General features: G+C 46.8%; 8 non-coding genes and 1 pseudogene across 8 annotated transcripts; all 9 read right to left on the reverse strand.

The window, feature by feature from the left end:
- Positions 1-646: 646 nt before the first annotated feature.
- On the reverse strand, positions 647-731 carry LOC112129226 (small nucleolar RNA SNORD115). Its single transcript, XR_002911641.1, has one exon. It is a non-coding gene; the product is annotated as a small nucleolar RNA SNORD115 (small nucleolar RNA).
- Positions 732-2532: 1801 nt separating this feature from the next.
- Positions 2533-2612, reverse strand: LOC112129225 (small nucleolar RNA SNORD115). The gene has a single exon (XR_002911640.1). It is a non-coding gene; the product is annotated as a small nucleolar RNA SNORD115 (small nucleolar RNA).
- Positions 2613-4614: 2002 nt separating this feature from the next.
- Positions 4615-4695, reverse strand: LOC112129223 (small nucleolar RNA SNORD115). The gene has a single exon (XR_002911639.1). It is a non-coding gene; the product is annotated as a small nucleolar RNA SNORD115 (small nucleolar RNA).
- A 12282-nt stretch (positions 4696-16977) lies between these two features.
- Positions 16978-17059, reverse strand: LOC112129174 (small nucleolar RNA SNORD115). The gene has a single exon (XR_002911593.1). It is a non-coding gene; the product is annotated as a small nucleolar RNA SNORD115 (small nucleolar RNA).
- A 1580-nt stretch (positions 17060-18639) lies between these two features.
- Positions 18640-18721, reverse strand: LOC112129165 (small nucleolar RNA SNORD115). The gene has a single exon (XR_002911584.1). It is a non-coding gene; the product is annotated as a small nucleolar RNA SNORD115 (small nucleolar RNA).
- Positions 18722-20500: 1779 nt separating this feature from the next.
- On the reverse strand, positions 20501-20582 carry LOC112129196 (small nucleolar RNA SNORD115). Its single transcript, XR_002911615.2, has one exon. It is a non-coding gene; the product is annotated as a small nucleolar RNA SNORD115 (small nucleolar RNA).
- A 1786-nt stretch (positions 20583-22368) lies between these two features.
- Positions 22369-22450, reverse strand: LOC112129200 (small nucleolar RNA SNORD115). The gene has a single exon (XR_002911619.2). It is a non-coding gene; the product is annotated as a small nucleolar RNA SNORD115 (small nucleolar RNA).
- A 1823-nt stretch (positions 22451-24273) lies between these two features.
- On the reverse strand, positions 24274-24355 carry LOC112129169 (small nucleolar RNA SNORD115). The gene has a single exon (XR_002911588.2). It is a non-coding gene; the product is annotated as a small nucleolar RNA SNORD115 (small nucleolar RNA).
- Positions 24356-26115: 1760 nt separating this feature from the next.
- LOC112129224 (small nucleolar RNA SNORD115) lies at positions 26116-26188 on the reverse strand (annotated as a pseudogene).
- Between the last annotated feature and the right edge of the window lie 1462 nt (positions 26189-27650).

Consider the following 27650-nt stretch of genomic DNA (forward strand, 5'->3'; position numbering starts at 1 on the left):
TCTCAAGCCATTCCCTAAAATTGCCAAAGTCTTTCAGTTGTGAGTAGTGCCTCAATGATCCACAAACATCATAACACCATACACAGCAACCCAAAAAATAAAATAATAGAAAAGGATTGTCTATTTGTGCAATCACTAAAGAGTTGATTGCAATGAATTACTAAATGTCACATCTTTAAATCAAAATACATTCAGGCAAAAAAAAAAAAAAAAGAAGTTTTAATGAGGACCCCATTAGATCACTCATTGGAAAGAATAGATCATTGCTCACTAATTTTGTATGAAAAGGTAAATGTAATCATTTTGAAGGCCAATGTTTAATATTCAAATTGTCCACTTCGAATTTTTTAATTACGAAAGACAGAACTCATATATATAATCCGTGTAATGACACACCTCTTGCTGGATGAACATTCTGAAGCACACCATGAGGAAAGAATAAACTAAGATATTCTCTCTAATAATGTATGAGTATTAAGAATAAAGACAAGATAAAAGAATTTTAAAAGTTCCTTTAGAAGTAGATAGAGGCAAATGATGTAAGATTCCCCAAAGGGTTTCTTCCTACCAAGCTCAAAATGGAATAACCCATACCCTCCAAATCTAATGACTTCTCATACCTTCTTGCAAGGATTGGCACTATTTTGAGCCTCAGCTTAATCCTATTGAGCATGATTTTTACATTATTACGTCTCCTGAAGATACTCTTTATACAATATTTACATTGTCTTGTAAACCCTTACCAGAATAGCATCCTTAAACAACGGTTGCAGGGACAGAGGATCAGTTAAATTCACTGCAGCATGCCTGTGTGGTAGCACTTGCCTCTGTGGCAACACCAGAGGTTGCTCTTCTCAGCAGTCTTTATCTATAGGCATAGGAACGGGACTGCAGTTCAAAATCAGACATAAATTGTTCCTGTGTATATGGCTTACACAGGCTATTTCTTAGTGGACAGATATTGTCCATACTACCACAAAAAGACATATTACTAAGGCTATAGACCATTGACTCATCAACATCATAAGGACAAGATATGCCAGGCTTTTGACACTGAGTAATCTGCGATATTATCATATGTCATACTATAGAGACGGTAAACATGACTGAACATATTCCAACATTATTTTAACATAATTTCAGTAAAAAGTGAACATTTTTTGAAAGAATTCCATCAAGTAGGCCAGTCACTCATTGAAAATAAAAACCTACAGTGAGACCCATGATTCTAAATTTGTGAACCCAGTCATTTCAAAGTCCATATTAGGAATAAGTGTCACCATTTCTAACATGTGCTTTCATTATTCTAAAATAGTGGGGTCACATGCGTGAAAGGAAAATAAAAACTTGGGACCCCAATTTACAATGCCAAAAGAAAAAAAAAATAAGCTGAAAGCTGAGTCATGCAAGAATTTCCTTTTGATCTTAAGCAGATAGCTGCAGATTAAAGGTTAAAGATCTCCACAGGTAGCTTCTCTATGTTCACGTTATCTTATGTAAAGTGGTGATTTACTGAGCGTGAGATGAATACATTATTGACTATACCCCTACCTGTTCCTTTTGTCTTGGAACATACGGATTATCATACCCTCCCTTTTTCCCTCCAGCCCGCTTTTCCCCTTTAAACACTGAAGCCCTCAAAATCATCTTTGGAGAAAGATATAGACCCCAGATGGTTTCTGTGATTTTGGGTTTATTTCTTCTGAGCATGTCCTTAACCTTGGCAAAATCCACTTCTAAATAAACTTCTAAATCTCAGGTACCTTTTGGTTTACACATGATAGGAACTGAAATTTGGGTATCAATTTGGTGATCAAATTACTAAATGTTTAAGTTTCATAGGCAAAGTACATACTGATTCTCACATTCTCCTCTCCGTTACCAGGGTCTCTTCCATTACCATGGTCTCACAGTTACAGAAATTTCATCAGTAACTCAAAACAGTGAAACACTGTTAGAGCCCCACAATAATAATATAAAAAAATTTTGTCTAGTCATGTATCTACAGCCAAATGTATATTAAATATTGGACTAGGTAACAGTGAATTTAAAAAATCTTCAATATTAAATTGTATGAAGTTCAGATAAAAAGTAAAGATTTTGTCATGAGGATTATATCATAAAGCAAAACTCATAATGAAATTCAGATTACCTGAAGGTGTAAAACTAATTCCCTTAAGTGGGAGTCTTCCATAGCTCAATGTTCTAGATAGAATATACACGTCGGTAAAGGAAGCCACTGATCTTTTATAACAGAATGGCACATCTCTTGGCAGCATGTCTTACTGAAACACACAATAAGAGAAAAAGCCAAAGAATGAGACCTGAGTATATCATACTACTAGAAATTACAGATCACTGAAACAAAGCTCATAGGCTGAGAATTTTTTGTTCATTTATAGGTGCACTGATACAGTTGGGCAAACAAGTTACCCATAAAGATTTTGTTATTTCAAGTTCAAAATAAAATTCCCCTTGAAGGGAAATAAGAAGTCACTGTTATCTGTTCTGGCATTTTCATCTAGGCCGGCTGAACCTCAGCATAATCCTATTGAGTGTAATTTTAAGGCATTATTTCTCACCAAGACATTAGAAGGTTTCATTATTGATGAAAGACATGGTACTCCCCATGCACACTTGAGAAGGCTTCCTGAAGCTCTGATGCTAGGATGCATTGGTGTCAAGAGCATTTCCATTACAGGACACCTGGGTGCTGTCAACTGTCCCAGTTGCAACAGGCCAAAGAGTGCTCTTCTTCCATATCATCATATAAGGGGCAGATGTAGAGCAAATGTCAAAGGGAGAACTACATCTCACCTGTGTACATGAGTCATGCATGGTTTTTGTTAATTGAACAATATTGACAATACTAAAAAAATGACCTATTATAAAGGTTTGAGTACACTGGTTCACAAAATATAATAAGGACAAATCATACAGGTCACTTGTCTTTGGAGAAGCAATTCAGTGGTCTTATGCAGAAACAAAACATCCCATTAATCATCGCTTTATATATTCAAGGAAGCTGTATCAGTAACAATTGGCATGGTTTACTGTATATGAACTTTCATAAAATACAGACACTCTGGAAGACACTTGAATCTCAGGATCTAGAAATCAGTTATCAGGGCACATGGAGTTGTATTCATTTACACGCATCTTGGCCAAAATGCCTAGTTTTCATATTGTGAACCCTCATCAAATGACCCACAAACATCACAAAATGGAATAACATGAAAATATTATAATAGGTAGAGGTGAAGGCCAGGCGTGGGGGCTTAAGCCTGTAATCCCAGCACTTTGGGAGGCGGAGGTGGGCAGATCACAAAGTCAGGAGTTCAAGAACAGCCTGACCAACATGGTAAAACCACATCTTTACTAAAATTACAAAAAAATTAGCCAGGAATGGTAGCACGTGCCTGTAATCCCAGCTACTCAGGAGGCTGAGGCAGGAGAATCGCTTGAACCCGGGAGGCAGAGGTTGCAATGAGCCGAGATCACGCCACTGTACTCTAGCCTGGGCAACAGAGCGAGACTCCATCTCAAAAAAAAAAAAAAAAATAGGTAGAGGTGAATTTATGTCTACTCTTATATGTAGATGAAAAGAATATTACATTGTCTCATCATTATTTCAGTAAAATTTCAATAAAAAGACTTGTTTTAATCATGAGGAAGCCATAAAGAATGTCAAGTCACTTACTGAGGAGTAGAATGCACACTGGGACACATATGTTGCCGCTTTGGTGAACCTACTCACCTCAAAGGCCCTTTCAGGACCAACTGGAAGCATTCACAGCCTGTATTTTCATTATACTGAAAATGATGAAGTCACATGATATTTGGGGTTTATAATTCATACACTAGTTTACCCATCAACTTATTCAGTTCTCTGTTTCATGAGCAAAGCAAATTACTGATGTTACATATTTGTGTCCACTGGCATGATATTTCTGTTATGAAAAGTTTACCAGTGAGTAAACTGGCCATAACATTACAATATCTTAACACTTTTAAGGTAAAATAAGAAAAAATTTGATGTAGTTGTAAATATGTACCCAAGTGAACATTGCATGTTAGATTGGGCATTATTAATCAAGTGAAACAGAAAATAAATTAATATGTTCTCAACTTTCAATCCCATCAAATTCAGGTAAAAAGTAAAGATTTTGTCATAGCATCATATCAGATAGGTCAGTCACTCACTGAGAAGAAAATCTACACTGAGATTCAGATTTTTTAAATGAGTAAACATAATAGCCTTAAGAGAGAATCATCACTAGCCCAGTGGTCTATTTTGAATGTATGTGTGACGAAGGCAGTCACTCTGCTTTCATTAATGGGATGATGCATCTCTTGCAGCACTGAAAGATACAATGAAAGATACAATGAGAGAAGAAGAAAAGGAATGAGTCCCAAATGTCTCATACTACTAGGAATTACAAATAATGGAAACAATGCTTAAAAGATGAAAATGTGTTGTTTACCCAGAAATGCATACACAGGGTTTGGCAAAGCAAGTTCGCCACAACGGTGTCGTTTTCTCAAGCTCCAAAATTATTCACCTAAAAGAAACAAGGATTTCTAACTTCTTGTCTCAGGTTTGTCACTTATGTTAAGTCTCCACATAATCCTATTGAACATAATTTTTATGTCATCTTCCCTGTCGAAGACAATATAACATCTCAATATTGACCCAAGCCAGGGGGTTAATCTGTGGAGTCATCTCCCCACAAAGGCAGAATCATAGATATTAGCATGCTTATCAGAGATAGATTAATGTTCTATGGTGGATTGGAGTTGCTACATATTCAGTGCTGGATACCTAGATGGTATAAATTGCCCTGGGTGCAGCAGGCCAAGTGGTGCTCTTCCTTTGCTCTCACCTAAGAAGAGAGGAGTAGGCCAGGTGTCAAAAATGAAAACATTATTTCCCATAGTTATATGGCTCATGCATGGTTTTCCTTAATGGAGCAAAATGGTCAGTACCCCAGAAATAGCCCATTATGTAGTCTGTAGACCAAAGATTCACCAAACACAAGAAGGACAACATATACAGGTTTCTTGACTTTGGAGAATCACTGGTGTGGTGTCATGCAGAACTGGGATGATGCCACCGATCATCCCTTCTCCATGTAATTGAGGTGGCCATATCAGAAACACTTGCCATGGTCGCTTGCCAATTCACACTCATAACATGAAACTTCTAAAGCCACATAAAACTCAGCTTCAGAAATCAGATATCAGGCCACTCAGAATTGTATTCATATTTTATTATTTCTTTTACTTGCTTACTTTGAATTTAATTTGAATTTTCCCCCTAGCTTCCCAATGGGAAGGATTATTTATTTAGATCTTTGTTCTTTTTAACATACATTCAGTGGTATAAATTTTCCAGTAGGCACTGCCTTTGTTGTGTTCCTAAATTTTTGATAAGCTGTGCTTTCAATTCCATTTAGTTTGAAATATTTTAAAAATTTATCTTGAGATTTCTGTCACCTTCAGTTATTTCGGAGTCTGTTGTTTAACCTCCAAGTATTTTCATGTTTTTCAGCTATCTTTTTTTTAGTGATTTTTTTACTTTCATTCCATTGTAGTCTGAGAACATACTTCGTATGATTTCTATTCTTTTAAATTTGTTGAGGTGCATTTTCTAGCCCAGAATGTGGTCTATTCTGCTGAATGTTTCATGTGTGTGTAAGAAAATGTGTCATCTGCTGTTGTTGGGTAAAGTGGTCCATAGATGTCAGTTACATATAGTTGATTGAATCAAGTTTTTGATCATGATTGATCATGTTATGCCCTTACTGATTTTCTGCTTGCTGAACCTGTCCACTTCTGATAGAGGGATGCCAATGCCTCCAACTGTAGGGGTGAATTTGTCTATTTCTCTTTGCAGTTCTATCAGATTTTGCTTCATGTACTTTGATGCTCTGTTGTTCAGTGCATACACATTAAGGATTGTTACGTCTTCTTAGAAAACTGATCCCTTTATCATTAAGGAATGCCCCTTTTGATCTCTGATAATATTTCTTGTTCTAAAGTCAGTTGTGTCTGAAATTAATATGGCTATTTCACTTTATTTTGATGAATGTTAGCATGGGATATCTTTCTCCATTCCTTTACTGTGAATATATTTGTGCCTTTATAAAGTAGACTTACTTTTTTCTATACAGATGAGGTCTCATTCTGTCAACCAGGCTAGAGTGCAGTGGCATGATCATAGCTCACTGTAGTCCCAAAATCCTGGGCTCAGGTGACACTCTGCCTTGGCCTCCTAAGGACTACAGGTGCACACCACCATGCCCAGCTATTTAAAGTGCATTTCTCATAGACAACATATATTTGGGTCTTGTTCTTAATCCACTGACAATCTCTGTCTTTTAAGTGATGTTTAAAGTGATTATTGATATACTTAGATTAATATATTCAGTATTTGTGATTGTTTTCTATTTATGTCAACCTTGTAATTTGTTAGTTTTTTGGTCTTCTACTCTTTTTCTCCTGTCCCTGATTTTAATTGAGCATTGTATAAGATTCTGCTTTTTCATACAAAAAATTAGCAGGGCGTGGTGGCGCACGCCTGTAATCTCAGCTATTCGGGAGGCTGAGGCAAGAGAATTGCTTGAACCTAGGTGGTGGAGGTTGTGGTGAGCTGAAATCATGCCATTGCACTCCAGCCCGGGCAACAAGACCAAAACTCCATCTCAAAAAAAAAAAAAAAAAGAAAAGATTCTGCTTTTTCTTTTCTCTTTGTTTTTGTTTTTGTTGTTTTGAGATGGAGTCTTGCAGCTGTCTCCCAGGCTGGAGTGCTGTGGCGCGATCTCAGCTCACTGCAAGCTCCACCTCCCGGGTTCACACCATTCTCCTGCCTCAGCCTCATGCCCAGCTATTTATTTATTTATTTTTTGTATTTTTAGTAGAGACGGGGTTTCACCGTGTTAGGCAGGATGGTCTCGATCTCCAGACCTGGTGATCCACCCGCTTTGGCCTCCCAAAGTGCTAGGATTACAGGAGTGAGCCACTGTGCCCAGCCTCTTTTTATTTTTTTCTTTTGGGTAGAGATGAGCTCTTATTCGTTGCCAGGCTGGACTTGAACTCTGGGGCTCAAGTGATCTTCCTGCCTCAGCCTCCCAAAGTGCTGGGATTACAGACATGAGTCACCATGTCTGGCCAGATTCTGCTTTTTCTTCTGTTAGTATATTGATTATACTGTTTTTTTCAAAATCATTTTTAGTGGCCGTGCTGGATATTACATTATACATTTACAACTATTCCAAGTCCTTTTTCAAATTATACTATCCTACTTCATGGATTAGTCCAAGTAACTTCCAAGTATTTTCTGTCCCTCATGACTTATTTTACATATATATATATATATAGATAGATAGATATATAGATATATATAGATATATATAGATATATAGATATATAGATAGATATAGATATATATAGATATATAGATATATAGATATAGATATATATAGATATATAGATATATATAGATATAGATATATATAGGGATATATAGATATAGATATGTAGATATATATAGATATATATAGATATATAGATGTATATATAGATATACATATATAGAGATATATATAGAGATATATAGATATAGAGATATATATAGATATATATATAGATATATGTAGATATATAGATATATATATATTTATTTAATACTTTAAGTTCTAGGGTACATGTGCACAATATGCAGGTTTGTTACATATGTATACATGTGTCATGTTGGTGTGCTGCACCCATTAACTCGTCATTTACATTAGGTATATCTCCTAATGCTATCCCTCCCCCCTCCCCCCACCCCACAACAGTCCCCGGAGTGTGATGTTCCCCTTCCTGTGTCCATGTGTTCTCATTGTTCAATTCCCACCTATGAGTGAGAACATGCGGTGTTTGGTTTTTTGTCCTTGCGATAGTTTGCTTAGAATGATGGTTTCCAGCTTCATCCATGTCCCTACAAAGGACATGAACTCTTCCTTTTTTATGGCTGCACAGTATTCCATGGTGTATATGTGCCACATTTTCTTAATCCAGTCTATCATTGTTGGACATTTGGGTTGGTTCCAAGTCTTTGCTATTGTGAATAGTGCCGCAATGAACATACGTGTGAATGTGTCTTTATAGCAGCATGATTTATAATCCTTTGGGTATGTACCCAGTAATGGGATGGCTGGGACAAATGGTATTTCTAGTTCTAGATCCTTGAGGAATCACCACACTGTCTTCCACAATGGTGGAACTAGTTTACAGTCCCACCAACAGTGTAAAAGTGTTCCTATTTCTCCACATCCTCTCCAACATCTGTTGTTTCCTGACTTTTTAATGATCGCCATTCTATCTGGTGTGAGACGGTATCTCATTGTGGCTTTGATTCTCATTTCTCTGATGGCCAGTGATGACGAGCATTTTTTCATGTGTCTGTTGGCTGCATAAATGTCTTCTTTTGAGAAGTGTCTGTTCATATCCTTCACCCACTTGTTGATGGGGTTGATTTTTTTCTTGTAAATTTGTTTAACTTCTTTGTAGATTCCGGATATTAGCCCTTTGTCAGATGAGTAGATTGCAAAAATTTTCTCCCATTCTGTAGGTTGCCTGCTCACTCTGATGGTAGCGTCTTTTGCTGTGCAGAAGCTCTTTAGTTTAATTAGATCCCATTTGTCTATTTTGGCTTTTGTTGCCATTGCTTTTGGTATTTTAGTCATGAAGTCCTTGCCCACGCCTATGTCCTGAATGGTATTGCCTAGGTTTTCTTCTAGGATTTTTATGGTTTTAGGTCTAACATTTAAGTCTTTAATCCATCTTGAATTAATTTTTGTATAAGGTGTAAGGAAGGGATCCAGTTTCAGCTTTCTACATATGGCTAGCCAGTTTTCCCAGCACCATTTATTAAATAGGGAATCCTTTCCCCATTTCTTGTTTTTGTCAGGTTTGTCAAAGATCAGATGGTTGTAGACAGGTGGTATTATTTCTGAGGGCTCTGTTCTGTTCCATTGGTCTATATCTCTGTTTTGGTACCAGTACCATGCTGTTTTGGTTACTGTAGCCTTGTAGTATAGTTTGAAGTCAGGTAGCGTGATGCCTCCAGCTTTGTCCTTTTGGCTTAGGATTGACTTGGCAATGCAGGCTCTTTTTTGGTTCCATATGAACTTTAAAGTAGTTTTTTCCAGTTCTGTGAAGAAAGTCATTGGTAGCTTGATGGGGATGGCATTGAATCTATAAATTACCTTGGGCAGTATGGCCATCTTCATGATATTGATTCTTCCTATCCATGAGCATGGAATGTTCTTCCATTTGTTTGTGTCCTCTTTTATTTCGTTGAGCAGTGGTTTGTAGTTCTCCTTGAAGAGGTCCTTCACATCCCTTGTAAGTTGGATTCCTAGGTATTTTATTCTCTTTGAAGCAATTGTGAATGGGAGTTCACTCATGATTTGGCTCTCTGTTTGTCTGTTATTGGTGTATAGGAATGCTTGTGATTTTGCACATTGATTTTGTATCCTGAGACTTTGCTGAAGTTGCTTATCAGCTTAAGGAGATTTTGGGCTGAGATGGTGGGGTTTCCTAAATATACAGTTATGTCATCTGCAAACAGGGACAATTTGACTTCCTCTTTTCCTAATTGAATACCCTTTATTTCTTTCTCTTGCCTGATTGCCCTGGCCAGAACTTCCAACACTATGTTGAATAGGAGCGGTGAGAGAGGGCATTCCTGTCTTGTGCCAGTTTTCAAAGGGAATGCTTCCACTTTTTGCCCATTCAGTATGATATTGGCTGTGGGTTTGTCATAAACAGCTCTTATTATTTTGAGATATATCCCATCAATACCTAGTTTAGTCAGAATTTTTAGCATGAAGGGCTGTTGAATTTTGTCGAGGGCCTTGTCTGCATCTATTGAGATAATCATGTGGTTTTTGTCTTTGGTTCTGTTTATATGCTGGATTACATTTATTGATTTGTGTATGTTGAACCAGCTTTGCATCCCAGGGATGAAGCCAACTTGATCGTGGTAGATAAGCTTTTTGATGTGCTGCTGGATTCAGTTTGCCAGTATTTTATTGAAGATTTTTGCATCAATGTTCATCAGGGATATTGATCTGAAATTCTCTTTTTTGTTGTGTCTCTGCCAGGCTTTGGTATCAGGATGATGCTGGCCTTATAAAATGAGTTAGGGAGGATTCCCTCTTTTTCTATTGATTGGAATAGTTTTGGAAGGAATGGTACCAGCTCCTCTTTGTACCTCTGGTAGAATTCAGCGGTGAATCCATCTGGTCCTGAACTTTCTTTGGTTGGTGGGCTATTAAATATTGCCTTAATTTCAGAGCCTGTTATTGGTCTATTCAGAGATTCAACTTCTTCCTGGTTTAGTCTTGGGACGGTGTATGTGTCCAGGAATTTATCCATTTCTTCTAGATTTTCTAGTTTATTTGCATAGAGTTGTTTATAGTATTCTCTGATGGTAGTTTGTATTTCTGTGGGATTGGTGGTGATATCCCCTTTATCATTTTTTATTGCATCTATTGGATTCTTCTCTCTTTTCTTCTTTATTAGTCTTGCTAGCGGTCTATCAATTTTGTTGATCTTTTCAAAAAACCAGCTCCTGGATTCATTGATTTTTTGAAGGGCTTTTTGTGTCTCTATCTCCTTCAGTTCTGCTCTAATCTTAGTTATTTCCTGCCTTCTGCTAGCTTTTGAATGTGTTTGCTCTTGCTTCCCTAGTTCTTTTAATTGTGACGTTAGGGTGTCAATTTTAGATCTTTCCTGCTTTCTCTTGTGGGCATTTAGTGCTATAAATTTCTCTCTACACACTGCTTTAAATGTGTCCCAGAGATTCTAGTATGTTGTGTCTTTGTTCTCATTGGTTTCAAAGAACATCTTTATTTCTGCCTTCATTTCGTTATGTACCCAGTAGTCATTCAGGAGCAGGTTGTTCAGTTTCCATGTAGTTGAGCGGTTTTGAGTGAGTTTCTTAATCCTGAGTTCTAGTTTGATTGCACTGTGGTCTGAGAGACAGTTTGTTATAATTTCTGTTCTTTTACATTTGCTGAGGAGTGCTTTACTTCCAACTATGTGGTCAATTTTGGAATAAGTGCGATGTGGTGCTGAGAAGAATGTATATTCTGTTGATTTGGGGTGGAGAGTTCTGTAGATGTCTATTAGGTCTGCTTGTTGCAGAGATGAGTTCAATTCCTGGATATCCTTGTTAACTTTCTGTCTCATTGATCTGTCTAATGTTGACAGTGGGGTGTTAAAATCTCCCATTATTATTGTGTGGGAGTCTAAGTCTCTTTGTAGGTCTCTAAGGACTTACTTTACGAATCTGGGTGCTCCTGTATTGGGTGCATATATATTTAGGATAGTTAGCTCTTCTTGTTGAATTGATCCCTTTACCATTACATAATGGCCTTCTTTGTCTCTTTTGATCTTTGTTGGTTTAAAGTCTGTTTTATTAGAGACTAGGACTGCAACCCCTGCTTTTTTTTGTTTTCTGTTTGTTTGGTTGATCTTCCTCCACCCCTTTATTTTGAGCCTATGTGTGTCTCTGCACGTGAGATAGGTCTCCTGAATACAGCACACTGATGGGTCTTGACTCTTTATCCAATTTGCCAGTCTGTGTCTTTTAATTGGAGCATTTCACCCATTTACATTTAAGGTTAATATTGTTATGTGTGAATTTGATCCTGTCATTGTGATGTTAGCTGGTTATTTTGCTCGTTAGTTGATGCAGTTTCTGCCTAGCATCAATGATCTTTACAATTTGGCATGTTTTTGCAGTGGCTGGTACCAGTTGTTCCTTTCCATGTTTAGTGCTTCCTTCAGGAGCTCTTGTAGGGCAGGCCTGGTGGTGACAAAATCTCTCAGCATTTGCTTGTCTGTAAAGGATTTTATTTTTCCTTCACTTGTGAAGCTTAGTTTGGCTGGATATGAAATTCTGGGTTGAAAATTCTTTCATTTAAGAATGTTGAATATCGGCCCCCACTCTCTTCTGGCTTGTAGAGTTTCTGCCGAGAGATTCACTGTTAGTCTGATGGGCTTCCCTTTGTGGATAACTTGACCTTTCTCTCTGGCTGCCCTTAATATTTTTTCCTTCATTTCAACTTTGGTGTATCTGACAATTATGTGTCTTGGAGTTGCGCTTCTCGAGGAGTATCTTTGTGGAGTTCTCTGTATTTCCTGAACTTGAATGTTGGCTTGCCTTGCTAGATTGGGGGCGTTCTCCTGGATAATATCCTGCAGAGTGTTTTCCAGCTTGGTTCCATTCTCCCCGTCACTTTCAAGTACACCAATCAGACATAGATTTGGTCTTTTCACATAGTCCCATGTTTCTTTTTTACTTTGTTTTACTTTTTTACTTTTTTAGGCTTTATTTGTTTCTTTTTACTCTTTTTTTCTCTAAACTTCTCTTCTTGCTTCATTTCATTCATTTGATCTTCAGTCACTGATACCCTTTTCTCCACTTGATCGAATCGGCTACTGAAGCTTGTGCATGTGTCACGTAGTTCTCGTGCCATGGTTTTCAGCTCCATCAGGTCATTTAAGGTCTTCTCTATGCTGTTTATTCTAGTTAGCCATTCATCTAATCTCTTTTCAAGGTTTTTAGCTTCTTTGCGATGGGTTTGAACATCATCCTTTAGCTCGGAGAAGTTTGTTATTACCGATCATCTGAAGTGTACTTCTGTCAACTCGTCAAAGTCATTCTCCATCCAGCTTTGTTCCATTGCTGGCAAGGAGCTGCATTCCTTTGGAGGAGAAGAGGTGCTCTGATTTTTAGAATTTTCAGTTTTTCTGCTCTGGTTTCTCCCCATCTTTGTGGTTTTATCTACCTTTGGTCTTTGATGATGGTGATGTACACATGGGGTTTTGGTTGTCCTTTCTCTTTGTTAGTTTTCCTTCTAACAGTGAGGATCCTCAGCTGCAGGTCTGTTGGAGTTTGCTGGAGGTCCACTCCAGACCCTGTTTGCTTGGGTATCACCAGCGGAGGTTACAGAACAGCAAATATTGCAGAACGGCAAATGTTGCTGCCTGATCCTTCCCTGGAAGCTTCGTCTCAGAGGGGCACCTGGCTGTATGAGGTGTCAGTCGGCCCCTACTGGGAAGTGTCTCTCAGTTACGCTACTCAGAGGTCAGGGACCTACTTGAGGAGGCAGTCTGTCTGTTCTCAGATCTCAAACTCTGTGCTGGAAGAACCACTACTCTCTTCAAAGCTGTCAGACAGGGATGTTTGAGTCTGCAGAAGTTTCTGTTGCCTTTTGTTCTGCTATGCCCTGCCCCCAGAGGTGGAGTCTACAGAGGCAGGCAGGCCTCCTTGAGCTGCAGAGGGCTCCACCCAGTTCAAGCTTCCCAGCCGCTTTGTTTACCTACTCAAGCTTCAGCAATGGTGGATGCCCCTACCCCAGCCTCACTGCTGCCTTGCAGTTTGATCTCAGACTACTGTGCTAGCAGTGAGCGAGGCTCTGTGGATATGGGACCCTCTGAGCCAGGTGCAGCATATAATCTCCTGGTGTGCCATTTGCGAAGACAGTTGGAAAAGTGCAGTATTAGGGTGGGAGTGTCCCGATTTTCCAGGTACCATCTGTCAGGCTTCCCTTGGCTAGGAAAGGGAATTCCCCGACCTCTTGCACTTCCCAGGTGAGCTGATGCCTCGCCCTGCTTCAGCTCACACTCCACAGGCTGTACCCACTGTTCAACAAGCCCCAGTGAGATGAACCTGGTACCTCAGTTGGAAATGCAGAAATCACCTGTCTTCTGCGTCACTCACGCTGGGAGCTATAGACTGGAGCTGTTCCTATTCGGCCATCTTGGAACTGGATGACTTATAATATTGCTGTCATTCATTTCACTTATCCATAACCTATAATCACCAAATATAATCCTGTTATTATTTTGAACAAATTGTTGAAAGATCAATTACGAATCAAAAAAATATATATATTTAATTTTTTCTTCATATATTTCTTCTCCAATGCTTTTCATTTCTTTATGTAAATTAGATTTTCCGACCTATGTCATTTTTATCCTTTCTGAAGAATTTCTTTTTATGTTTATTAAAAGGTTGGTGTAGTGGCAAAAAGTTCTCTCAATTTTTGTTGGTCTCAGGGAGTATTTCTCCTTCACTTTTGAAGAATAATTTTGATGAGCAGAAATTTCAAAGTTGGTAGATGTTTTTTGTTTTTTACTTTTAACACTAAATATTTCACCCTGACTCACTTCTTGCTTTCATGGATTCTGAAGATAATTTCAAAGCAATTTTTATTCTTGTCACTCCATTGGTAAGATGGTTTTCTTCCTATTGCTCCTATCAAAATTTTCCCTTAGTCTATGATTTTCTGGACTTTAAATATGAAATGCAAAGTTGTCGATTTATAAAATCTTTTTATTCTGCATAGTGTTCTCTGAGCTTCCTGAACATGTGGGTTTCTGTCCATCATTAATTTTAGAAAATGCTCAAGTCATTGTTGTGTCAAATATTTCTTTTCCTTTATCTCATTCTCCCGACATTGTCACTATGCATTTTTACACTTTTTGAAATGCTTCCAGAGTTCTTGGATACTTTTTACTTTCTCATTCTTTTTTCCCTCTGCATTGCAATTTGGAAATCTGTATTGACATTTCTTCAAGGGAACTAACTCCTCCTACAACAAAAGCAGAGCACTGATGAGCACAAAAAAAGGCACTTATTGTAAATTTTATACACTGTAAATTCTATACACTGCTGTTGATGTCAAGCCTATTCTAATGATTCTGTCCTAGAGTTTCCTTCTCCTGACTTACATTACCTACCTGTTATTCCTTGTTATCTACTTTCTACCTTAGGGCACTCAGCATGTAACTCATGTTGTATTAACCCTATCATGTGATTACCGCAACATTTCAGCCAATACCAATCTAATTCTTTAGCTAGATCTTCCACTTCAGAAGGTGTTCTTTAAATTTCTAAGCATTGCAATTTGTACTGAAGGCAAAACATGACATAAGGAGAAACACAACTCAGACAATCCATTATCAAAAGATTTTATATTTCTTTGAAAAGCCATCGATATGATAAGGTCATACCAATGAATTTCTTTGGTTCTATCAAAATAAATGTCCTCTGCTGTGCTTGTCTACTTTCTCATCTTTAGATTTCCATACAATCTTTTTCAATAAAGTAGGAGATAGGCAGTGCATTCAACTGTAGTCCCCAATTTTAAAAAAAACTGGCAAAAATTATACACAATCATATAATGTACAGAAAAAAAGCATATTTCTGAAAAGCTACACTGAGACTGTCTATTCCAACTAAAACACTATCAAATTAGGAAGTAAATAAAAATGAAAAATACCACCAATAAAACATTTGCTGCTGCCTTTGTGAAAGTAAAATACACAAAGGGAAAAAAATAGAAAGAGAACACACGAAAAGCACTGAAGAAAATGAAACACAAAGAGCTGCCACAACATCCATCACGTAACCTCTCCTCGAGACAAAATAAGGTTCTCATCATCGACCCAATCGAGGGCACCCCCGTCACTGTGCAGGTAACCAGCGGGACTGGACAAGCTCACAACAGCTCAATGCAGGACACCAGGCTGCCAAGAAAAGCCCAAGCTCCAGCACACCAAGGGCTGTGCACCTGGCTGACACTGTCCTAGGACCAGTGGGCCAAATGCAAGTCCTCCTCTGGGCTCACCATCTGGTGGAACAAGAGGAGGACAGGTGTCCAAACAGGGCCTCATGGCTCCATGAGAAGTGGGAAGGGGGTTCTGGCTCATGCATGCTCATCCTTTATGGGCCCACATAATGGGATCCACGTGGAACACTGACCCATCATGGATGCAGGGCACCCTTGGCCCTCCCACCCACAAAATCCTGGAAAGACAGGGCAAGCAGGTCACTGGGATCAGGCAAGACGCCTGGGCTGTACCCTACTGCAGGCCCCAAGAGCACCTCCACTGCCTGGGCTGGCTCCACCGAACAACCCCAGGGCCACATCAGGACCACGGGGAATGGGTCAGGGCAACCAAGCAGCTCATGGCCAACCAAGGAGGCTGGTCCTGATGCCAGGAGCCAATGCAGAACTGGCAGTCACAGAGCCTGCCCCTGGGCATGGTGGGTGCTGGCCCTGGTGCCCACTCCAAGCAGGCACTGGAAATCAAAGCCTGGGGGCCTCCAGAGCCACATGCTTTCTATGGTGGGTCCCCATCCATGACTCAACCCCAGGGAAAAAAAACACCACCCCCCACCAGGCTCCAGGAGGCCCACTGGAATGGCCTATTTCTCAATGGACAATTCCAATCAGGGCCATGGGTGAGGCACCATCCTTGAATCTCCACGACCCAACCCCAGGGGCAGATTCAAGCACCACACTCCATGGACAAAGAGCTCCCTTCTAACCCCCTCAGATGGCCTGGGAAGTCCTCCAGGCCTGACCTGAGCACTGAGTCTCAACAGAGCACTGCCCTGGGTGGGGCTGAAGAACCCTTTCCTGCCTGGACCACTGTCACTCCGGTAGGGTTCAGGGAAGTTATCCTCCTTGGGTCCAGATCCCCAAAAAGCGGCCCTCCTGGAGAACCCACTCCTCTCTGATGGGAATTCAGGTTGGTTCCCTGAGGAAACCCTCTTATCCCAAAGGCTGACTCTTGGTGACCCCACATGGCCAGGCTCATGGCCCATGACACAAGCAGGATCCACTCACCTATGCCAGTCAATGCCAGGGGGCCCGCCTGGGTGGAAGAGCTCACTGAAAGACACAAGGGGAGAACAGGGGCTCAGGAAGGAGCCACCAATCAGCCCCAACCCCGGGGAACAGGAGCCCAACACCAAGCCCCCTCAGGGAGCCTGGGCTGCCTCACGGAGGAGCACAGAGACAGGATTGGACCTTCCAGATGGCCTTCAGGGCCTGCAGGTCTCCAGCCCAAAATACAGTGGCCATTCCGGGGAGCCCAGCATCCTCTTCCAAAATTCTCACCTAGGCTGGGCCTCAGCGTAATCCTATTGAGCATGATTTTTAAGTCATCACCTCTTTTCAGGACAATATAAGGTTCTCATCATTGACCCAACCAAGGGCAACCCCCACCCCAAGCATGCATCCATGTGCTCACCACAGCTCAGTGCAGGAGACCAGGGTGCCAGGGAGGTCCAAACTCCAGCACACCAGGGGATAAGCACCAGGCTGATGGACACTGGCCTGGGGCCGTGGGGGCCCAACACAAGTCTTCCTCCAGGCTCACCATCTGAAGGGACAGGAGGAGGACATGTGTACAACCAGGGCCTCACATATCAGTGCAGGGAGGGTGGGTAGGGAAGACCCATGTGATGGGGATCCATGCAGAACCCTGACCCAACATGGACACAAGGCACTATTGGCCCTCGTGGCCACCAAACCTTAGAAAGACAGGGCAAATGGGTCACTGGGCTGGGGCAAGATGCCTGGGCTGCACTCTACTGCAGGCCCTGAGAGCACCTCCACTGCCTGGGCCAGCTCCCCCGAACAACCCCAGGGCCACACCAGGACCATGGGGCATGGGCCAGGGCAACCAACCTGCTCCTGGCCAAACAAGGAGCCTTGGCCAATCAGGAACCACATGCTGTCCTCTCCTTTTCTTGGGCTCAAGACCCCACCACCCTGGAGGTGACCCCATGGCTCAGAAGCAGCCTGGGTGGCAAAGTTCCAGGACAGGTTCCTGAACAGCAGGCCTTCCCACCATAGGAGGCTACCCTTTCCACCACTGGAACTCAAGGAAGGGATGACACCAGCGGGACATAAGCTGCCCCCTTGGCCCAAAGAAGGGCCAGCCTGCAGCACCACCAGGCACCCAGTCAGAGCTCAGCTTTGACTCAACCTCAATGAAACAGCACCCCACCCCCAACAGGCTCAAGGAGGCACCATTAAGATGGCCCATTACTCAACAGAGTTGTTCCCATTCAGGGCCATGGGTGTGGGGCATTCCTTGAATCTCCGCCACCTGACTGTGTGGGCCCAATCACCCACCACTCTTCAGGGAGGGAGAACTCCAGTGTGACCCCCAGGGAGCCCCAGAGCTTCTGTGTCCCCCATCATGTGGCCTGGGCAGTCCTCAAGGCCTGATGAGCCCACCAAATTTCAGCTGGGAGCTGCTCTATGTTGGGCTGAAGGAATCCTTTCTTGCCTGGACCACCATCACCTTTGCAGGGCTTCAGGAAATGCATGCTCCTAGGGTCAGATTCCCAAGGAAGTGACCCTACTGGAGAAATGTTCCCTCCCTGGGGGCATCCGGAGAAAACCTGAGTGGCCTGAAGGCTGACCCTCGATGACCCCACACTGCCTCATTTATGGCCCATGACCCCAACAGGATACACTCACCTATGCTGCTTAAGGCCATGGGCCCCACCTGGCCAGAAGAGCTCACTGAAAGACACAGGGGAGAACATGGGCTCAGGACGGAGCCACCAACACACCCCATCCCCAGGAAGCAGAGCCTGGACACCAAGCCCACACAGGGAGCCTGGGCTGCCTCACAGAGGGGCACAGAGACAGGGCTAGGACCCCTGAGATGCCCTTCAGGGCCTCAAGTTCTTCAGTACAAAATACAGTGGCTAGTGGCCCTGCCGGGGATCTTGGCATCCCAGCGCCCTCTTCAAACATTCTCACCTAGCCTGGGCCTCAGCGTAATCCTATTGAGCATGATTTTTAAGTCATCACCTCTCTTCAGGACAATATAAGGTTCTCATCATTGACCCAATCAAGGCCCTCCCCATGCATGCATCCAGCGGAACCTGGATGTGCTCACCACAGCTCAGTGCAGGAGACCAGGGTGCCAGGGAGGGTCTGAGCTTCAGCACACCGGGGGATGAGCACCAGGCTGACAGACACTGGCCTGGGGCCTGTGGGGGCCCAACACAAGTCTTCCTCCAGGCTCACCATCTGGGGTGACAGGAGAAGGACATGTGTCCAACCAGGGCCTCACATATCAGCACACAGGAGGTGGGTAGGGGATACCAATGTGATGGAATCCATGAAGAACACTGACCCAACACGGACGCAGAGCATCATTGGCCCTCCCGGCCACCAAACCCTGGAAAGACAGGGCAAGCAGGTTACTGGGCTCAGGCAAGATGCCTGGGCTGTGCCCTACTGCAGACCCCAAGAGCACCTCCACTGCTCGAGCCAGCTCCCCCGACACAACCCCAGGGCCGCACTGGGACCATGGGGACAGGTCAGGGCAACCAACCTGCTCATGGCCAACCAATGAGTCTGGCCTTGACACCAGGAGCCAATGCAGACCTGGCAGTTGCAGAGCCTGCCCTGGGCGTGGTAGGTGCCCACCCTGGTGCCCTCTCCAAGCACACACCAGAAATCAAAGCCTGGGGGCCTCCAGGGCCACATGCTTTCTCTGGTGGGTCCTCATCTTGCCCTATACCTCCCACACACAGAGCCAGGCCACACTTGGTCAATTGGAAACCACATGGTGTCCTCTCCTTTCCTTGGCATTAAGATCCTGCCACCCTGGGGGTGACCCCGTGGCTCAGAAGCAGCCTGTGTGGCAAATTCCCAGAACAGGTCCCTTGACAGCAGGACTTCCCACCTCAGCAGGACACCATTTTGGCCACTGAATCTCAAGGAAGGGGAGACCCCAGTGGGACGTGAGCTAGCCCCTTGTCCCAAAGACCACAACCCCCAGGGCTGCCTGCAGCACCACCAGGCACCAGCCAGAGCTCAGCCTTGATTCAACTGCATTGAAACAGCACCTCCCCCTACCAGGCTCAAGGAGGTACCACTAAGATGGCCCATTACTCAACAGGGTTGGTCCCATTCAGGGCCATGGATGGGGCGCAGTCCTGAATCTCCAGGGCCTGTCTGCGTGGGCCCAATCACCCACCACTGTCCAGGGAGGGAGAACTCCAGCATGATCCCCAGGCTGCCCCAGAGCCCCTGTTGCCCACCTCATGTGGCCTGGGCAGTCCTCGAGGCCTGACCAGCCTACCGAGTTACAGCTGGGAGCTGCTCTATGTTGGGCTGAAGGAACCCTTTCCTGCCTGGACCACCATCACCTCTGCAGGGCTTCAGGAAATGCGTGCTCCTAGGGTCAGATTCCCAAGGAAGCGACCCTACTGGAGAAACGTTCCCTCCCCGGTGGCACCCTGAGAAAACTCTAGTGGCCCGAAGGCTGACCCTAAATGGCCCCATGCTGCCTCATTCATGGCCATGACCCCAACAGGATACACTCACCTATGTCGCATAAGGCCATGGGCCTCACCTGGTCAGAAGAGCTCACTGAAAGTCATAGGGGAGAAAGCGGGCTCAGGAAGGAGCCGCCAACATGCCCCACCCCCAGGGAACCAGAGACCAGACACCAAGCCCACACAGGGAGCCTGGGCTGCCTTACAGAGGGGCACAGAGACAGGGTGGGATGCCCCTGAGAGGCCCTTCAGGGCCTCGAGTTCTCCAGCCCAAAATACAGTGGCCTTGCCTGGGATCTCAGGATCCCAGCATTCTCTTCCAAAGTTCTCACCTAGACTGGGCCTCAGCATAATCCTATTGAGCATGATTTTTAAGTCATCACCTCTCTTCAGGACAATATAAGGTTCTCATCATCAACCCAACCCAGGGGACCAACCACCTCATCCATGCATCCAGCGGGACCCGGATATGCTCACCACAGCTTAGTGCAGGAGACCAGGGTGCAAGGAAGGGCCTGAGCTTCAGTGCATCAGGGGCTGGGCACCAGGCTGATGGCCACTGGCCCAGGAACAGCAGGCCCAATGCAAGGCTTCCTCCAGTCTCACCATCTGGGAGAGAGGTGGAGGACATGCATCCAAAATGACCTCCATGTGGGGAAGGAAGTGGTGGGTGCCAGTTCCCGCTTGCTCGTCCTCCATGGACACATGTGATGAGATCCATGTGAAATACTGACTCGTCACCGACATGGGGCACCCTTGTCCCTCCCTGCCACCCAACCGTGGAAGGACAGGGCAGGTAGGTCACTGGGCTAGGGCCAAATGCCCAGCCTGCACCATACTGCAGGCCCTGAGAGGACCTCCACTGTCCAAGAGGGCTCCCCTGCATGACCCCAAGGCACGGGCCAGGGCCATTAGCCAGGTCATGGCCAACCAAGAAGGCTGGCTCCGATGCCATGTGCCACTGCAGTCCTGGCAGTCACGTAATCTTCCCCTGGGTGTGGTGGGCTCACATCAAGACGCCCTCTCTAAGCATGCACCGGAAATCACAGCTTGGGGCTGCAGGGCCATGTGCTTTCTCTGGTGGGTCACCAGCCATGCTCTGCATACCTCCCACCACAGAGCTAGGCCACACTTGGCCAACTCAAAGCGACATGGTGCCCTCTCCTTTGCTTGGGCCCAAGACCCTGTCAACCTAGAGGTGATGCCATGGCTCAGAAGAAGCCTGAGCAACAAAATCCTGGGACAGGTCCCTCGACAATGGTCCTTCCCACCTCAGGAGGCCACCCTTTGCGACATTCGACTTCGGAGATAGGGTGACCTCCACCAGGATGCCGGCTGTCCCTTGGCCCAAAGCATACGAGTCCCAAGGCTGACCTGTAGCATGACCAGGTACCAGAGCTCCACCTTGACCCAACCCCAGGGAAACAAAGTCACCGTACACCAGGCTCCAGGAGACCCGGTGGGATGGCCCATTGCTCAACAGGGATGGTCGCTTTCAGGGCCATGGGTGGGGCATGATCCTTGAATCTCCGCAACCCAACCCCATTCACACACCACACTCCAGGGAACAAGAGCTCCCCTATTATCCCAGTAGTGCCCCATAGCCCCTCTGGCCTCCTTCATGTGGCCTGAGCAGTCCTGGAGACCTTACTGGAGCACCGAGTCTCAACTGGGTGCTGTCCTGCATTGGGCAGAAGGAACCCTTTCCTGCCTGGACCACCATCACCCTTGCAGGGCTTCAGGGAAGGCATCCTCCTTGGGTTAGATTCCCAAAAAAGCCACCCTCCAGGAGAACCCTTCCCTCCCAGGTGGAAATTCAGGTCTGCTCCCTGAGAAAACTGTTGTGGACTGAAGGCTGAACCTCGGGGACCCAACACGGTCTGGCTCATGACCAATGACCCCAGCAGGATCCACTCACCTATGCCAGTCAATGTCAAGGGGCCCTCCTGGGTGGAAGAGCTCACTGAAAGACACAAGGTGAGAATGAGGGCTCAGGAAGGAGCCACCAACATTCCCCACACCAGAGAAACAGAGCACCAACACCAACCCCACACAGGGAGCCTGGGCTGCGTCATGGAGGAGCGCAGAGACAGGTTGGGCCACCTCCAGATGCCCTTCAGAACCTCCAGGTCTCTAGCACAAAATACAGTGGCCTTGTTGAGGACCTCGGGATCCCATAATCCTCTTCCAAAATTCTCACCTAGGCTGGGCCTCAGTGTAATCCTATTGAGCATGATTTTTAAGTCATCACCTCTCTTCAGGACAATATAAGATTCTCATCATTGACCCAACATAGAAAACCCCCTCCCCACACAAAAATCCAGTGGAACCCGGATGTGCTCACCACAGCTTAGTGCAGGAGACTGGAGCACCAGGAAAGGCTGGAGCTTCAGTACGCCAGGGGCTGAGCACCTGGCTGACGGACACTGGCCCAGGAAAAGTGGGCCCAATGGGAGTCTTCCTCCAGTCTCATCATCTGGGGGCACAGGTGGAGGACATGTGACCACCCTCCATGTGGAGAAGGGGGTGGCTGGTGCCAGCTCATGCTTGCTCGTCCTCCATGGTCACGTGTGATGAGATCTATGCAAAATACTGACTCGTCACCAATGTGGGGCATACTTGGCTCTCCCTGCCACCGAACCCAGGAAGGACAAGGCAGGCAGGTCACTGGGCTTGAGCAAAACACCCAGGCTGTGCTGTACTATAGGACCTGAGAGCACATCCACTGCCCAAAACAGCTCCCCTGCATGACCCCAGGGCTACCCTGGGACCACTGGGCACAAGCACAGCCCACCAGCCAGGTCACAGCCACTGAAGGAGGCTGGCCCATATGCCAGGTGCCACTGCAGACCCTGCAGTGGCATAGCCTGCTCCTGGGCATGGTGGGCATGCATATAGGCACCCTCTCCAAGCCTACACCAGAAATTACATCCTGGGACTGCAGGGCCACTTGCTTTCTCTGGTGGGTCCCCATCCATACTCCACACACTTCCCAAGCAGAGAGCCAGCCACACATGGCCAATCAGGAGCTGCATGGTGCCCCCTCCTTTGCTTAGTCCCAAGATCCTGCCACCCTGGAGGTGATACCATGGCTCCTAAGCAGCCTGAGGAACAATTCCCAGTCTAGGTGCCTCGACAGTGGGCCTTCCCACTTCAGGAGGCCAGCCTTCACAACACTCAACCTCAGAGAAAGCGTGACCCCCAGTGGGATGCAGGCTGCCTCTTGGCGCAAAGCCCACGAGTCCCAGGGCTGACCTGCAGCACCACCAGGTACCAGCCAGAGCTCCACCTTGACCCAACCCCAGGAAAACAACACCACCCCACACCAGGCTCCAGGAGACCCACTGGGATGGCCCATTGCTCAACAGGGATGGTCGCATTCAGGGCCATGGGTGAGATGTAATCCTTGAATCTCCGTGACCCAACCCCATGGGCCCATTCATGCACCACATTCTGGGGGCCAAGAGCTCCCCTGTTACCCCTGTGGTTCCCTGTAGCCCCTCTGACCTCCTTCATGTGGCCTGGGCAGTCCTCGAGGCCTTACCAGAGCACCAATTCTCAGGGGGGCACTGCCCTGCATTGGGCCCCGAGTTGGGCAGAAGGAACCCTTTCCTGCCTGACCACCATCACCCCTGCAGGGCTTCAGGGAAGGCGTCCTCCTTGGGTCTGATTCCCAAAAAAGCTGCCTCCTGGAGAACCCATCTCTCCCAGGTGGGAATTCAGGTTGGCTGCCTGAGAAAACCCTTGTGGCCCAAAGACTAAACTTCAGCAACCCCACACGAACTATCTAATGGCCCATTATCCCAGTAGGATGCACTCACCTATGTTGGTCAATGCCAGGGGGCCCACCTGGGTGGAAAAGCTCACTGAAAGACACAAAAGGAGAACATGGGCTCAGGAAGGAGCCACCAACCTTCCCTGTCCCTGGGGAACAAGAGCACCAACACCAAGCCCACACAGGGAGCGTGGGCTGCCTCACCGAGGAGCACAGACAGGGCTGGGCCCCCTTCCAGATGCCCTTCAGGGCCTCCAGGTCTCCAGCCCAAAATACAGTGACCCTGCCTGGGATCTCAGGATCCCAGCCGTTCTCTTCCAAAATTCTCACCTAGGCTGGGCCTCAGCGTAATCCTATTGAGCATGATTTTTAAGTCATCATTTCTCTTCAGGACAATGTAATGTTCTCATCATTGACCCAACTCAGGGCAGCCCCCTCCCCATGCATGCATCCAGCAGGACCCGGATGGGCTCACCACAGCTCAGTGCTGGACACCAGGGCGCCAGGATGGGTCCAAGCTTCAGTGCACTGAGAGCTGAGCACCTGTCTGACGGACCTGGGGCCTGTGGGCCTGACACAAGTCTTCCTCCAGGGTCACCATCTGTAGGGACAGGAGGACATGTGTCCAACCAGGGCCTCACGTATCAATGCACGGAAGGTGAGTAGGGGACACCCTTGTGATGGGATCCATGCAGAACACTGATCCATTTCAGACGCGGGGCACACTTGGCCCTCCCTGCCACCAAACCCTGGAAAGACAGGGCAAGTGGGTTACTGGGCTTGGGCAAGACGCCTGGGCTGCGCCCTACTGCAGGCCTCGAGAGCACCTCCACTGCCTGCGCTGTCTCCCTCAAACAACCCCAGGGCCACACCAGGACCACAGGGCACAGGCCAGGGCAACCAACCTGCTCATGGCTAACCAAGGAGGGTGGTCTTCATGCCAGGAGCCACTCCAGATCTGGCAGTCACAGAGCCTGACCCTGAGCATGGTAGGGCTGCCCTGGTGCCCAATGCAAGCACGCACCAGAAATCAAAGCCTGGGGGCCTCCAGGGACACATGCTTTCTCTGATGGGTCCCTATCCATGCCCTGCACACCTCCCACACACAGAGCTGGGCCACACTCCCAGTCGGAAACCATATGGTGTCTCCTTTCCTTGGGCTCAAGACCCTGCCACCCTGGAGGTGACTCCATGGCTCAGAAGCAGCCTAGGTGGCAAATTCCCAGGACAAGTCCCTTGACAGCAGGTCTTCCACCTCAGGAGAACACCCTCCCCGCCACTGAATCTCAAGGAAGGGGTGACCTCAGCGGGATATGAGCTGCCCCCTTGGCCCAAAGCCCATGTGGGCACCACTGGGCACCAGCCAGAGTTCAGCCGTGACCCAACTGCATTGAAACAATGCCACCCCCTACCAGGCTCAAGGAGGCACCATTAAAATGGCCCATTGCTCAACAGGGTCGGTCCCATTCAGGGCCATGGGTGGGTAGCATTCCTTGAATCACTGCAGCCTGACCGCATGGGCCCTATTACCCACCCCTCTTGGGGCAAGAACTCCAGCATGACCCCCAGGGCACGCCAAAGCCCCTGTGGCCCCCATCATGTGGCCTGAGCAGTCCTTGAGCCTGACCTGCCACCAAGTTTCAGCTGGGAACTACATTACGTTGGGCTGAAGGAACCCTTCCTGCCTGGACCACCATCACCCTGCAGAGCTTCAGGAAATGCGTGCTCCTAGGGTCAGATTCCGAAGGAAGCAACCCTCCTGGAGGAACCATCCCTCTCAATGGGTAACCTGTTGGCTCCCTGAGAAAATCCTAGTGGGCCAAAGGCTGACTCTCGACGACCCGATGTTGCCTCGCTCATAGCCCATGACCCCAACAGGATGCACTGACCTGTGCCGCTCAAAGCCAGGGGCCCCACCTGGGCAGAAGAGCTTACTGAAGGACACAGGGAAGAAGGAGGGCTCAGGAAGAGGCCGAAAAATTGCCCCACCCCTGGGGAAGTGGAGCACGGACACCAAGCCTGCAAGGGGAGCCTGGGCTGCCTCACAGAGGAGCACAGAGACAGGATCGGCCCCCCCAAGATGCCCTTCAGGTCTTGAAGTTCTCCAGCCCAAAATAAGTGTGGCCCTGCCAGGGATCTCGGGATCCCAGCCTCATCTTCCAAAATTCTTACCCAGCTTGGGCTTCAGCATAATACTATTGAGCATGATTTTTAAGTCATCACCTTTCTTCAGGACAATATAAGCCCAACCCACGGCACACCCCTCCCTTCACATGCAAACAGCCGAACCTGGATGTGCTCACCCCAGCTCAGTGCAGGAGCCGAGGGTGCCAGGAAGGGCCTGAGCTTCAGCACACTTGGACCTGGGAACCTGACTGACTGACACTGGCCCAGGAACAGCAGGCCCAATGCAAGTCTTCCTCCAGTCTCACCATCTAGGAGGACAAGAGGAGGATATGTGTCCAAAATGACCTCCATGTGGGGAAGGCAGTGGGGGGTGGGGGCTCACATTTGCTTGCCCTCCAAGGGCAAATGTGATGTGATCCATGTGAATTACTGAGTTGTCACGGACGCGGGGCACCCTTGGCCCTCCCTGCCACCAAACTCTGGAGGAACAGGGCAGGCAGGTGACTGGGCTCAGGCAAAATGCCCAGGCTGCACTGTACTGCAGACCCCGACAGCACCTCCACTGCCCAAGATGGCTCTCCCACATGACCCCAGGGCCACCCTGGCACCACTGGCCACAGGCCAAGGCCACCAGCCAGCTCACAGCCAACCAAGGTGGCTGGCCCAGATGCCACACGTGGTCAGGCTGCAGACCTGGCTATCACGTAGTCTGCCCCTGGGCATGGTGGGCACAAATCAAGACACCCTCTCCAAGTATGCACCGGAAATCACAGCCTGGGATGCAGGACCACATGCTTTCTCTGGTGGGTCACCATCCATGCTCTGCACACCTCTGGCACACAGAGCTAGGCCATACTTGGCCAATCCAGAATGACATGGTGCCCTCTGCTATGCTCAGGCCCAAGACCCTGCCACTGTGGATGTGACGCCATGGCTCAGAAGCAGCCTGAGCAACAAAATCCTGGGACAGATCCCTCAACAGTAGGCCTTCTCATCTCAGGGGGCCACCCTTCATAACACTTGACCTTGGAGATAGGGTGACCCCCAGTGGGATACGGGCTTTTCCTTGGCCCAAAGCCCACAAGTCCCAGGGCTGATCTGCAGCACCACCAGGCACCAGCCAGAGCTCCACCTAGACCCAACCCCAGGGAAACAATGCCACCCCCCCACCAGGCTCCAGGAGACCCACTGAGATGGCCCATTACTCAACAGGAAGAGTCACATTCAGGGCCATGGGCGGGGTGTGATCTTGAATCTACACAACCCAATCCCATGGGCCCATTCAGGCACCACACTCCAAGGACCAAGAGCTCCCCTGTTACCCCTGTGGCACCCTGTAGCCCCTCTGGCCCCCCTCATATGGCCTGGGCAGTTCTGGAGGCCTTACCGGATCACCACATCTCAGCTGCATGTTGCCCTGCATTGGGCAGAAGGAACACTTTCCTGCGTGGACCACCATCACCCCTGCAGGGCTTCAGGGAAGGGGTCCTCCTTGGGTTAGAGTCCCAAAAAAGCCACCCTCCAGGAGAACCCTTCCCTCCCAGGTGAAATTCAGGTCTGCTCCCTGAGAAAACCCCTGTGGCCCAA

Source organism: Pongo abelii, chromosome 16 (genome assembly GCF_028885655.2).
Source record: "Pongo abelii isolate AG06213 chromosome 16, NHGRI_mPonAbe1-v2.0_pri, whole genome shotgun sequence".
Classification (NCBI taxonomy): domain Eukaryota; kingdom Metazoa; phylum Chordata; class Mammalia; order Primates; family Hominidae; genus Pongo; species Pongo abelii.